A 12,658-nucleotide genomic window follows, 5' to 3' on the forward strand; every position below is an offset into this window, starting at 1 on the left:
ACGTGAAAGGATTCTAGTGGGGCACACTTGTATCTGGCACCAGAATAATATAAGAATATTAATAAATTGAAATTAAATTAGTGTACTATATATGATGAAAGTCACTGACAGGCTCGATAATGCGGATCACTGACGGTGCCCGGCCGCGGAGACAAAGATCTCTGGTCTGAGATTGTAGTGTTGGAGTAACAGAGCACTGGGCACACAATTGTAGGTAGCTGTCTGTGAGGGAAACGCGATGGAGTCGGCAGTCTTTGGGGTGTGCTGTGTGAAGCCACCAAGAGTTAGATTAATATAGGTATGTCAATACTTTTGAACATGGAAGCAGAAGCCTTCATGCCACCAAGGAAAAGATGATAATTACGATATTTGTTTTGCCAGCGATTTAGTACAGATGAGTTAGATGATAATTTGTAATTGTTGAGTAACCGATCGATGTACGTAAACCGTTTTGATAAAAAAGCTAGTTAGATATTTCACTTTGTAATGATTCTAATAATTGTTAAAACAGCTGTATATAATTTGATGCCTTGCATTTATGTTGGATTAGTGAGGTTAGATAATACTTGCTGTTTAAATCTGATTGTTTGTGAATCAATTGTGAGTGATGTCAGAATTCAGTTCTGTGTTAGTAATCAACAACAGTCAGTATCGTCTTCCTGTCCAAGCTATAAATTTTTTAAAAGTAGTTGGAATTTCTTAAATGTTCTCGTTCTTCAGCCAAAACAATTCCATGTGCATTTCAAAGTATTACAGCCGTCATTGCACATCGCTGATCCTGTTGCTAGCATATCTATATTTTTTGTAAGTGACCAGAATATATCGCGTGGCTCCATTGCTGATTTAGAAGACAGATAAAAATGTTCGCTTTTTGGATATCTATGCTTTGCATAGGCGTTTGTGGGATTTCAGTGATGCTGATCAAAAAAATAAGCAACCTTCATGTGCGATCATAACATAGATTGTTTGACAGTATCTGAGCTGCAGGGCGAAATTTACTGAGATAGGAGCACACATACAACTGAATTAAGAAAAATACAAGCAAGTGTAATTCTAGTTTTGGCAATGCTCTCGTCTACAAGACTAAAATCCCATCTTTCGAGTTGGCCAACTCTTTGTTATGGAATACTGTTGACAGGAGGCAAGACTATACAAATTCAAGAAGCTGCATTACTTAATCAGTATTCATCTATTTAAAACATCGCTGCAGTGCTCCCCATTCATATATGTTAGAATTTTGAAGTATTGCCAATGTAAAGATATCTCTTCAAAAGAGTAATTTGCAAACCATTCTCTTCTTAATGTGGCCTGCTTGGAGTAATTATTGTTGCTAATGTTAACAATTATTACTGTTAATGTTAATAATTATTGGTTTGATGAAATAGCGTCATCACCAATTAAAACCATATCTTATAGCATGACGAGAGCTCTCGATTGTAATGCACGCAATATGATATGTAATTTCAGTTCTGCCGACAGTGCTTCATTCCTTATCGCATAATTAACTCTATTCAGAAGAAACGATAGCAGTTATGGTGGCATTCAAAGATAATTAAAAGAACTTATTGGATCTTCCGTTATAAATTATTTTAGGAAGGATGCTGTGCAACCGAGCTGACGTCTTTTCTTCATCCAGTCACGAATCGAAACACGTTTCTTATGTTTTTTCTTATGCAGCGATTCCACGTAACAAGCTTTAACTCCATCACAACTCGTGCGGCGTGCAGCTGTCAAAACTTTCATTTCAGACATGACTCAGGGACCCACAAAACGTCGAAACTGAAGAGTATACTAGTGTCGGCGTGTCTACAGTCATATATGAAACCACTTGCGTGCAACTCATTCCACGCAACGACGGGCAGCGTCGTGTAAACTAGGCTTTAATATCAATAAGGAGGCCAGAGGTTATTTATTATTAATGGAAATGTGATGCTCTCTTTGAATGAATAACAACGTCACTTGCAACTAACCCAGCGATAATTAAGAGCATGAAATGATTTCTTTTCCCAGCAAATTAATGTAATGTTACACAGAAAGAAAGAACGGTACAAACACCTGCATATTTTTGAAATAATCGCAAATAATATCTTTAACTTTATCTCTTTAAGAACTGAGTGAACTTTTAATCCTTTGAATTAAAGGAAAATATTTTAAACCAGAGGCGAAGAATCACCTACATCTTGCAGTGTTAACTCTCTGAATACGTTTCGTAATCCAAAATATTAACCTACTTTAATATTGAAAACTGACTGTAAAAATTCATAAAAGACAATTACTTTCCTTGGCAAGTGAAGCTCGCAAACACTAGAATACTTTTTAATATGCGAAATGGCGGACTCAGCGTCACAGAAACAGTCGAAGCCAAATAGGCAATCGACAGCAACATTATTATTAAATGATAATTAAATTGAAACCCTCAACTGCCGACAGGTGTTGCTGATGTACCTAGATGGGGACAGCCGAAAACGTTCGCCCCGCCCGGGACTCGAACCCGGGATCTCCTGCTTACGTGGCAGACGCTCTATCCATCTGAGCCACCGAGGACACAGATGAATAGCGTGACTGCAGGGACTTATCCCTTGCACGCTTCCCGTGAGAACCACATTCCTAACCGTCCACAATATACATATGTAATGTTCCTAATAATTATTTGCCCATCCACTCATTACGCGCGCACACTAATGTGACGGTTCCCGTAAGAGTTCGGGCAACCTGTGCGCATTCGCACAGACGAACGTCAATGGCCGGGTCCCCGATCCGGCTGCATACCCGAGAAGAATATTATCAAGATAGTAACTGTTCTCGAAAGAACAGATATTATTATTATTATTATTATTATTATTATTATTATTATATTTAAACAAAATTTAGTATAGAGGGAGAGGTGTTTTTGGATGGAAACATGATACTTTCAGTTAACAATATTGTAACCTTAAAACTCATAGAGATAACTAGTTATGCATACACCGACCCATAGGAGAGAGAGAACAAACAGACGAAAAACAGAGAACAAACAGGGACGAGCAACATGGCTCTTGTGTATCCAGGGTGTTACAAAAAGGTACGGACAAACTTTCAGGAAACATTCCTCACGCACAAATAAAGAAAAGATTTTATGTGGACATGTGTCCGGAAACGCTTACTTTCCATGTTAGAGCTCATTTTATTACTTCTCTTCAAATCACATTAATCATGGAATGAAAACACACAGCAACAGAACGTACCAGCGTGACTTTAAACACTTTGTTACAGGAAACGTTCAAAATGTCCTCCGTTAGCGAGGATACATGCATCCACTCTCCGTCGCATGGAATCCCTGATGCGCTGAAGCAGCCCTGGAGAATGGCGTATTGTATCACAGCCGTCCACAATACGAGCACGAAGAGTCTCTACATTTGGTACCGGGGTTGCGTAGACAAGAGCTTTCAAATGCCCCCATAAATGAAAGTCAAGAGGGTTGAGGTCAGGAGAGCGTGGAGGCCATGGAATTGGTCTGCCTCTACCAATCCATCGGTCACCGAATCTGTTGTTGAGAAGCGTACGAACACTTCGACTGAAATGTGCAGGAGCTCCGTCGTGCATGAACCACATGTTGTGTCGTAGTTGTAAAGGCACATGTTGTAGCAGCACAGGTAGAGTATCCCGTATGAAATCATGATAACGTGCTCCATTAAGCGTAGGTGGAAGAACACTAACCTCTTGATGCTACGTACTGATGTGCTTGATGCTAGTACTGTAGAGCAATGAGTCGCATGTCAACACAAGCACCGAAGTCAACATTACCTTCCTTCAACTGGGCCAACTGGCGGTGAATCGAGGAAGTACAGTACATACTGACGAAACTAAAATGAGCTCTAACATGGAAATTAAGCGTTTCCGAACACATGTCCACATAACATCTTTTCTTTATTTGTGTGTGAGGAATGTTTCCTGAAAGTTTGGCCGTACCTTTTTGTAACACCCTGTATATATTACATTTTGAGTTCCATGTTTTCATGGAATGTATTGAATTGTAGTATTCTTTGCCTTTGCGATTAATGGAATATATTTACGATATTTGTCACAGAATATCATCAGACTCGACGAAATTACTAATAATATTACATGCAAAATTTTCTCTTTTTATGTTTCATTCATATCAGTTGAATAAATCGTCTCATACATTAGACATGCTTCCAGGCGACGACACCAATCGAAATCTTCTGTCATTTGCAATTTTTTACACTGCTAGTGAAGAAGTCAAATCTGGCCCTCCAAAGAAAATGCAAAAAATAATAGTGGAACCAAGAATTGCCACATGTAAACTAAAGTAAGAATATTACACTGAGGAATGTTGAAGAAATATGATGGTGTCTGTAACGCAAGCGGTTTCGCTGCGGTGTTCCTCGCTTTTTCCAAGACTCGTCACAGTGTATGGTGCCAGTACTGAAGGAGACGGGGCGTGCAGTAGCCCGCCGCAACATTCTTCCACAGTACTCCAGATTCTCGGAAGCAGCAGGCGTGCCTTAAGCCGCCGTCAAGGCGTGGGAAGGAAACGGCTGCAACAGCCCACCCGCCGGCAGCTCAATTAATTTCCGGCAACACCAACTTGACAGACGAAAATGCCATATGTCACAGGAATGCACAACACAATAGAATATTCTCAAAATCAAAGCATGTAGCGCTCATGGAGTCAATAATTAAGATAGTGGACCCGAATTGGACCGGAACCGAGAGACCCATTGGGTAGTATCTTTTTGACCATCACTCATTCTATAAGTCTAATCCCATATTGTATAATAATCTCGATATTTTTATTCGTGGTTGTAGTTTTCGAGCATCTTTAACGTAGATCACCAACAATAAATATACGACCCTAGTTGAATAATGCAACTTTTTATTAACTCTTGAAAGAAACTGGTGCGATACTAAAATTTAACAAAACAGACAAAATTATTCCAAAAATCGACTTCATCTTTCATCTATACTCTCCGCTCAGCAATTAATGGGCATTGATAATAGCTGTGCACACACCCTTCGCCTTCTTAGCGATTTGAGCCTTCCTTAGGACATTTTCAATGAGGTGTCTGTATAGAATTGGTATATCATATTACTCTGGAGCTGAAGCCAGAAATGGTGTAATGTGGGACGTTGGGGTTTGGAATCGACGTTGTAAATTATCCCAAAGGTGTTCCATTCGGTTCACACCGAGGCACTGGCCACACATGTGCTTCCCAGGAACGTAATTGTCCACAAACCATTGCATCAAAGATGCTGCTTCCTGACACGGCGCACTGTGCTGATACAAGCAGGGATCATCTCCGAACTGTTGCCCTAATGTATGCATACCATGTGGCGAGCTGTTCATAGCCTTCCGCATTTAGCTTCTTCTGTAGCGCGAAAGGAGACCACACACACACCTTAATGATGAGAAACATACCAATACAACAATGCCACCTTCTCTGTAATTTGCTTTTTGCGCTAGACATGATAGCAATTCATGTAAATTCAGGAATACAGAAATACAAGTTACTGAGGAATGAAACAAATTGGAAGTGCAGGGAAGCTAAGATGAAATGACTGAAGGAGAAATGTGGAGAAATCTAAAAAGAAATGATTGTCAGAAGGACAGGCTCAGCATAAAGTAAAGTCAAAAGGACGTGCGGTGACATTGAAAGCAAGGGTGGTAACATTAAGAGTGAAATGGGAATTGCACTGTTAACTGCAGAGGAAAAAGCTGATAGGTGGTAAGAATACGTTGAAAGCCTCTATAAGTTGGAAATTTGTGTGATGTGACAGTAGACGAAACAGGAGTCGATAGGGAAGAGATGGCAAATCAAGTAGTGGAACCAGAATTTAAGAGAGCTTCGGAAGACTTAAGATCAAATAAGACAGAAGGGATTGATAACATTCCATCTGAATTTCTAAAATCATTGAGGGATGTGGCAACAAAACAGTTACTCACGTTGGTGTGTAGAATGTATGAGTCTGCCGACATACCATCTGACTTCTGGAAAAATATCGTCCACACAATTCCGAAGACTCCAAGAGCTGACATGTGCGAGAATTATCGCACAATCAGCTTAACAGCTCATGCATCCAAGTTGCTGAGAAGAATAATACACAGGACAACGGAAAACAAAATTGAGGATGTTTTAGATGACGATCAGTTTGGCTTTAGCAAAGGTAGAGGCACCAGAGAGGCGGTTCCGACGTTGCAGATTATAATGGAAACCAGAGCAAAGAAAAATCAAGACATGTTCGTAGGGTTTGTCGACTTCGAAAAAGCGTTCGACAATGTAAAATGGTGCAAGATGTTCGAAATTCTGGGAAAAATATGGGTAAGGGGAGACGAGTAACACACAGCATGTACAAGAGACAATAGGTATTAATAAGAGTGGATGATGAAGAACGAAGTACTCGGATTGAAGAACGTGTAAGAAAGGGATGCTATCATTCACGCCTACTGCTCAACCTGTACATCGAAAAAGCAGTGGTGGAAATAAAAGAAAGATTCAGGAGTGGGATTAAAATTCAAAGTGAAAGGATATCAGTACTACTATTCGCTGATGACATTCCTACCCTGAGTGAAACTGAAGAAGTTTATATGATCTTCTGAATGGAATGGTCTAATGAGTACAGAATTTGAACTGAGAGTAAATCGAAGAAAGACGAAAGTAATGAAAACTAGCAGAAATGAGAACAGCAAGAAATTTAACTTCAGGAGTGATGGCCACGAGATAGATGAGGTTAAGGAATTCTCCTACCTATGCAGGACGAACGGAGCAAGAAGGACATCAAAAGCAGTCTAGCACTTAAAAAGAGTGCATTCCAGGTCAACGTAAGTCTACTAGTATAAAACATTCGCCTTCATTTGAGAAAGAAACTTCTGAGAACGTACGCGTGGAGCACAGCATTATATGGTAGTGAAACATGGACTGCGGGAAAACCGGAACAAGAGAACCGAATCATTTGAGACGTGGTGCTAGAGACGAATGTTGAAAACTAAGTGGACTGATAAGGTAAGGAATGAGGAGGTTCTTCGCAGAATCGGAGAGGAAAGGAATATATGCAAAATACTGACAAGGAGAAGGAAAAGGATAATAGGACATCTATTAAGACATCAGGGAGTGTCTCCCATGGTACAAGAGGAAGCTGTAGAGGACAAAAACTCTAGAGGAAGACAAAGATTGGAACACATCCAGCAAATAATTGAGGACGTAGGTTGCAAGTGCTGCTCTGAGAGGAAGAGGTTGGATATATATATGATAGCAGTTAACGTTCTCCAGGGTTTCGTCAACTTAAAACCTTTCCATAAGATTGTCACAGGCTGAAGATTATTAACGTGATTCATCTCTCCATATCCCTCGTCCAGTCATCCACTGTTTAGTGGCGTCGCTCTTTATTCCACCTCAATTGTCACTTAGCACTGACTTCAGATATTTGTGACTGCTGAGGAGTTTTTCAACCACTGTACCCCATTTTTTAACAAACTACTCAGGGTCATTGTACTAGGTGGACTGCTGGTAGCAGTTTGGAAATCAGGAATGATTGGCTCCACTGATTTCAAGCGATTTTTATCGGGAACCCTCCGTAATTCTCGACGGTTCCTATCCATCAGTATACGAGTTCTGCCAGGTATCGGTTTAGCTGTGGCTGTTCTTTTACATTTCCACTACATCATCATCATCTTCGTTTCCCCCTCTATCCAACATCTGGTCAGGTTGGGGTATCAATGGTACTTCGACACTTTACTCACTCTTTCCACCATTCTTCTTCCACAATTTTGTTGCATAGTAGGTTTCTCCTCCTTTAACGCATCTTCATTGTATCAATCCATGTTATTCTCTGTTTCAGAGTGTTGGCCTCTTACCCTCAATCTTTAACTACATAATTCTTCTATTCTTCCCCCTCCCATCCTCAAGCCCAAGCCATTTTAATCTATTATTTTCAATTTTCTCACTCAACTTCTCCACTCCTGTTTCCTTCATGACAACTTCATTTTTCAGCTTCATTTTTCACTCTCTCCTCATCTTTCCTAGCATACTTCTCAGAAACTTCATTTCAACTGGATTGTATCCTACTCTCCTCTCTAGTCGTAGTCCAAGTCTCTGAGCAGTAAATTAGTATGGGTGTGAACTAAGTCTTGTGTAGCACCAGCTTACACCTCATTGGCACTTTCCCACACCAAGCCTCTCACACGCTGGTAAAATGTACTACTCTCTTGTATTCTTTTGCTAGATTCTGTCTCCAAACGTGCTTTCCCCAATACACTTCCTAAATATTTAAAGTTGTCCAGTATTTCAATATCCCGTACCATAACATGAATTTGTCCCTTGCCCTCTCTATCCCCTCTGGTTACCACCATGGTCTTGCTTTTTCCCACAGTAATCTTCATTCCATATTTCTCAACCTTGTCATTTAGGATGTCTATTTGCTTTTGTACCTCCTTACTGCTTGTTCCCCAGACCACAATATCACCAGAAAATAGTAACAGCTTCACCCTTCTTCCTCTATGGGCTTCTTTCGTCTCTTTGACTATTTCATCCATCTCCATTATAAATAGCAGTGGTGGTATCACACTTCCTTGTCTTAGTCCCATAACATTCTTAAACCATTTCCATTACACTCTCATCTCATTAAAAATCGACTTGGGTAGCTTTAGAATAGTTTAAATGTTTCAGAGTCTGGAGCGTCCAGTGACCAGTCCATGTTCGATGTCACTCAGCTCTCCTGACCCACCCATTTGCTGTCACCGCTTCTCTACTGTCTAAACAACACTCACTGTGCCCTTTTATGCTGAAGAGTTTCGTCACATCGAGTTGTCTAGTTGTTAATTTCGCATTATATTGCGGGCGTCGGGATGCCGTGGATTAGGCAGTGCTCATTACTGTGCAAGTTGTACCAGCACAAGAGATCGGAAATTGATTCAAATTTTCATCAGTCTTCATTAATCGAAGACCGTTTAACATTGTGAAGGGTACTGTGCTAGTATTCGTGCTCGTTACGACTTCAATTAATAGTTTACACAAGTGTCTTAAAAAAAATTATGGATTTGAAAAAAAATTATTTTCAATCGTGTAAAGTTCAGACAGGTCTAGTATAACGAATTCGGGCTTGCTGCTGTGCGACAAAGAAAACAAGTTTCATTCTGTGATATTCGGTAACATCCAAGTGAGTTGTCGCCGTTCAGATTGTCGATAATCTGTATACATATTATCGGTTGACGTCTTTACAGCATAGTCATTATGTCGCACAGTAGTTTTATTTATTCAGACGTTACGCTGTCAGGGAGTCGCCATATTTACTCTTTCTGCCCGCTTTATTGATCGTCACATGCACAACTACATTTAGTGTGGGCTCTGTGCGTTAAATATATTTGTCGTCTTTATCAAAGTATGGAAGCCGTGCATACCGACACTTTGTGGAATATCTACATCTTTTATTAAAAAATTCATACTTATTTCCAGAGAAGTTAATTCCTTCGTATGACTGGGCCCAGTTAGCTTTGTAATGATACATCCCATTACACGAATGAGAGGAAAATTAGGAAATTTGTGGTAAGGCTGTATGGGACCAAACCGCTGAGGTCATCATTCCCATGGCTTACACACTATTTAAACTAACTTAAACTAACTTACGCTAAGGACAACACACACACCCATGCCCGGGGGAGGACTTGATTTTCCGACGGTGGAAGCCGCGCGAACCGCTACAAGGTGCCTGCGACCGAGCGGCTACGCCGCGCGGCTGAATGAGAGGTATCACGTTCTTAAATACATAGAGGAAAGATGTTCCTGACTGGGAGTGGTCGATAAGGGGTGAGCGTCCCACTGTTGTGTTTTAAATCGTAAGCGCTGAGACCAGAGCTAACGAGCCAGTGGCTGTACGGAAGTGGGTAGCAGCCAGACGACCCTCCCTGCGGAGGTGGAGACGGAGTTCGATGGAGAGGGGCGGCGTGGAAGAAAGAGCTTTGTGAAATCTAACAACGCGAAATTTCAAAGACAATAAATGCATTGTAGTTGTTAATTATCAAGTTTAATACCACATCTGTTATGTGCGAAATACAGAGAGGGAATACGTAAGTTGGAAGCTGTCCTCATTTATCATCTACCGAGTTGTAAGTTTGAAGATAATGTAAGAAGGTGAATTGAATCTCTCTTCTTATTTATGTGGTGGGGTGAATGAGAACGAGAAGTAAATTATAACGCCTTTATCCGCAGCCTGTAAGAAGGCGAAGTCTATGCTAAGTTGCAGGAACAAGGCACACGGATTAAGGGCAAAGACTATATGGACCCTTATTAGTAATACTGAACGGAGACCGAGTAATCAGCAACATTCATTGTGTATAAAAGGAGTGTTCAGGTGGCATCTTATTTTTTTGGTGCTTGAGGTGAAGTGTAACAAACCGCTATGCAGCCCAAGCCAACCTGAAACACTTCAGCTTCTAGGACTGAATTCACTTCTTCATCATCTAGAAGACGGACAGCTTCTCTTCCATATTTTGTGCTGCAAAAATCAAATTTTGTACCACGTAGCAGCTGGTTGAATGATAAAAGTTTGCTCTAAGTTCTGATACGGAAATATCCCTCTTGTTTCTTTCCCAACGTTGACGCCCAGCTGAACTGAGAGGGACCAAAAAGGCTTGTGACTTCATGTGAGTGTGGCCCTCTATCCGGCCCATAAACATCTGATGCCCTGCACTGATACTTACAGCTGGAGGGTTATGATCGAATATGTATACGTTTTTGAAATCCAGTGAAGTGTTCAACTACATTATTGAGGTCTATTAAGATACCGAAATGAATGGAACCTTCATTAAATTCCCTGTTGGAATAACGCAGAAGACGAGTTTTTTGGCACCTTAATTCCACATCGCCTGTAGCGGATTTGATCATAGCGAGGCGGTGGAACAGCAATGCATCAGGCAGAGCTGTACCAGTTAGGTTATCTTAACATAAGAGAAACTGGAGATTAAGGAAAGATATTCAGCCTTTCCCGATCATTTTCCAACAGTAAACTATTCATACGATATAGAATGTGAAGTTTTACATTATATAAAAAAATTTAGAAATATTACCTTGCTGGAAATATTGGAAATCACACAAATATATGACTCCGAATGACAGCTATGTATTAAATGATCAAACGCAGTTTATACAATTATAATGGTAGCCACCGCTTGGCTTCAAAATGAGGTATTTTAATATAAAAGAAGACTTCACACAATACAGGACGATTGTCATACATAAAATAGAGAATGAAGTTGCCGCCACCAATTACAGATCACTGTCAATATTATCATGCACCCATTAATATTGTTCCTAGCAGGACAAAAGGAAAAGTAGATACGTATACTGGAGAAGACCAATGTGGAATCAGAGATCAAGAGAAGCTATTTTGACATTATATGGGTTGTAAGATAGAAGGTTGAATACGAACAGAGATACTTCATTGACTTGGGAAAAGGTTTTCACTATGTGAAAGGCAGTTATTTGTTAGAGCTATGAAGTATTAGAGGACCAGACTGGAATGATATAAGATTGATTCAGCAACACTATCAGAATCAATGTAAGAAATAAACGTTAGTAAGTCAGAGATAGTAATGTAGAGAAAGAAGCCAAGAATGGAAAAGGTATTAGACTTTATTTCCTTATGACATTTCAAGAAGAAATGAAGACTGCTGCAAGTCCTGTCAGACAATCTTAAACTATGGAAATTAAAAGTGAAGAAACGGAAAACGAAAGCAATGGTGGTACGGAAAAATGAAGGAGACAATAAAATAAGAGCAACCATTTTATGTATATTACAGAAGGACGCTGCTACTGTAAGATTGAAGCTTTATTCAGAGTTCTATAGTTAGGAAATAAGCTTATTTCGGCTACATTGGCATTTTCAAGCGGCTTACGTATCACACCGTAGACTTTGTGGCTGTTAAATAATCACGCGTATTATATCTGTAGCGTAGACTCAGTTCTTTTTGTTTATATACATTTTTTCTCGACAGTAGATGTTGTTGTGGAGTAAATTTTGTTGAAATTATCGTTTTTTATAAATCTGACAGCTTTACTTGGCAGAAGTCAACGATGCTGTATATCCATGTTTCTGTATGAGAATGGAGTCGGTATCTTGTATTCCTCAAGGTCTGCAGCTTACTAGATACATTGTAAGGACATTTTATGTAAGTTATAAAAAAAAGTTGCTATTCTTTGAAGCTTTATCCAAGAGCTATACATTTAGGTTGACTTCTACCAAATCATTGGAAAACTGAAATTCCAACAAAAATTACTCAACAACAGAGCTACAAACACAATACGAAGATACGGAAAAAATGGCAGTGCAACCGAAATAATCTTGTCACATATCTGTACAGCTTTTGAATAAAGCTTCAAAAATGGCAGCGTCCGGATGCGATGTATAAAAAAAAATCTTTACAAGATATCTACTACGCTGCAAGCCTGAGGGGTACAAAATATAATAATTGACGACGTCAGAAATGATCGGCTGAAATAATGTTGCTATCTCGGTTGTGTCATCACATTGTAAAACAGATGTCTAGGTGGTAGTGAAGAGAAGAATGTCATTGGCAAAAGAGGCATTTGTGGCGAAGAAAAACATGTAACCACCATAGAAAATACTTTGTAAAATCAACTGTATGAAGTAAAGTGCCAAATGGATC

General features: G+C 39.9%; 1 non-coding gene across 1 annotated transcript; it reads right to left on the reverse strand.

Annotated features, from left to right (window-relative positions):
* Nucleotides 1–2,470: 2,470 nt before the first annotated feature.
* Nucleotides 2,471–2,544, reverse strand: Trnat-cgu (transfer RNA threonine (anticodon CGU)). Its single transcript has one exon. It is a non-coding gene; the product is annotated as a tRNA-Thr (tRNA).
* Between the last annotated feature and the right edge of the window lie 10,114 nt (nucleotides 2,545–12,658).

The sequence above is a fragment of the Schistocerca serialis genome, chromosome 10, assembly GCF_023864345.2.
Source record: "Schistocerca serialis cubense isolate TAMUIC-IGC-003099 chromosome 10, iqSchSeri2.2, whole genome shotgun sequence".
Classification (NCBI taxonomy): Eukaryota; Metazoa; Arthropoda; class Insecta; order Orthoptera; family Acrididae; genus Schistocerca; species Schistocerca serialis.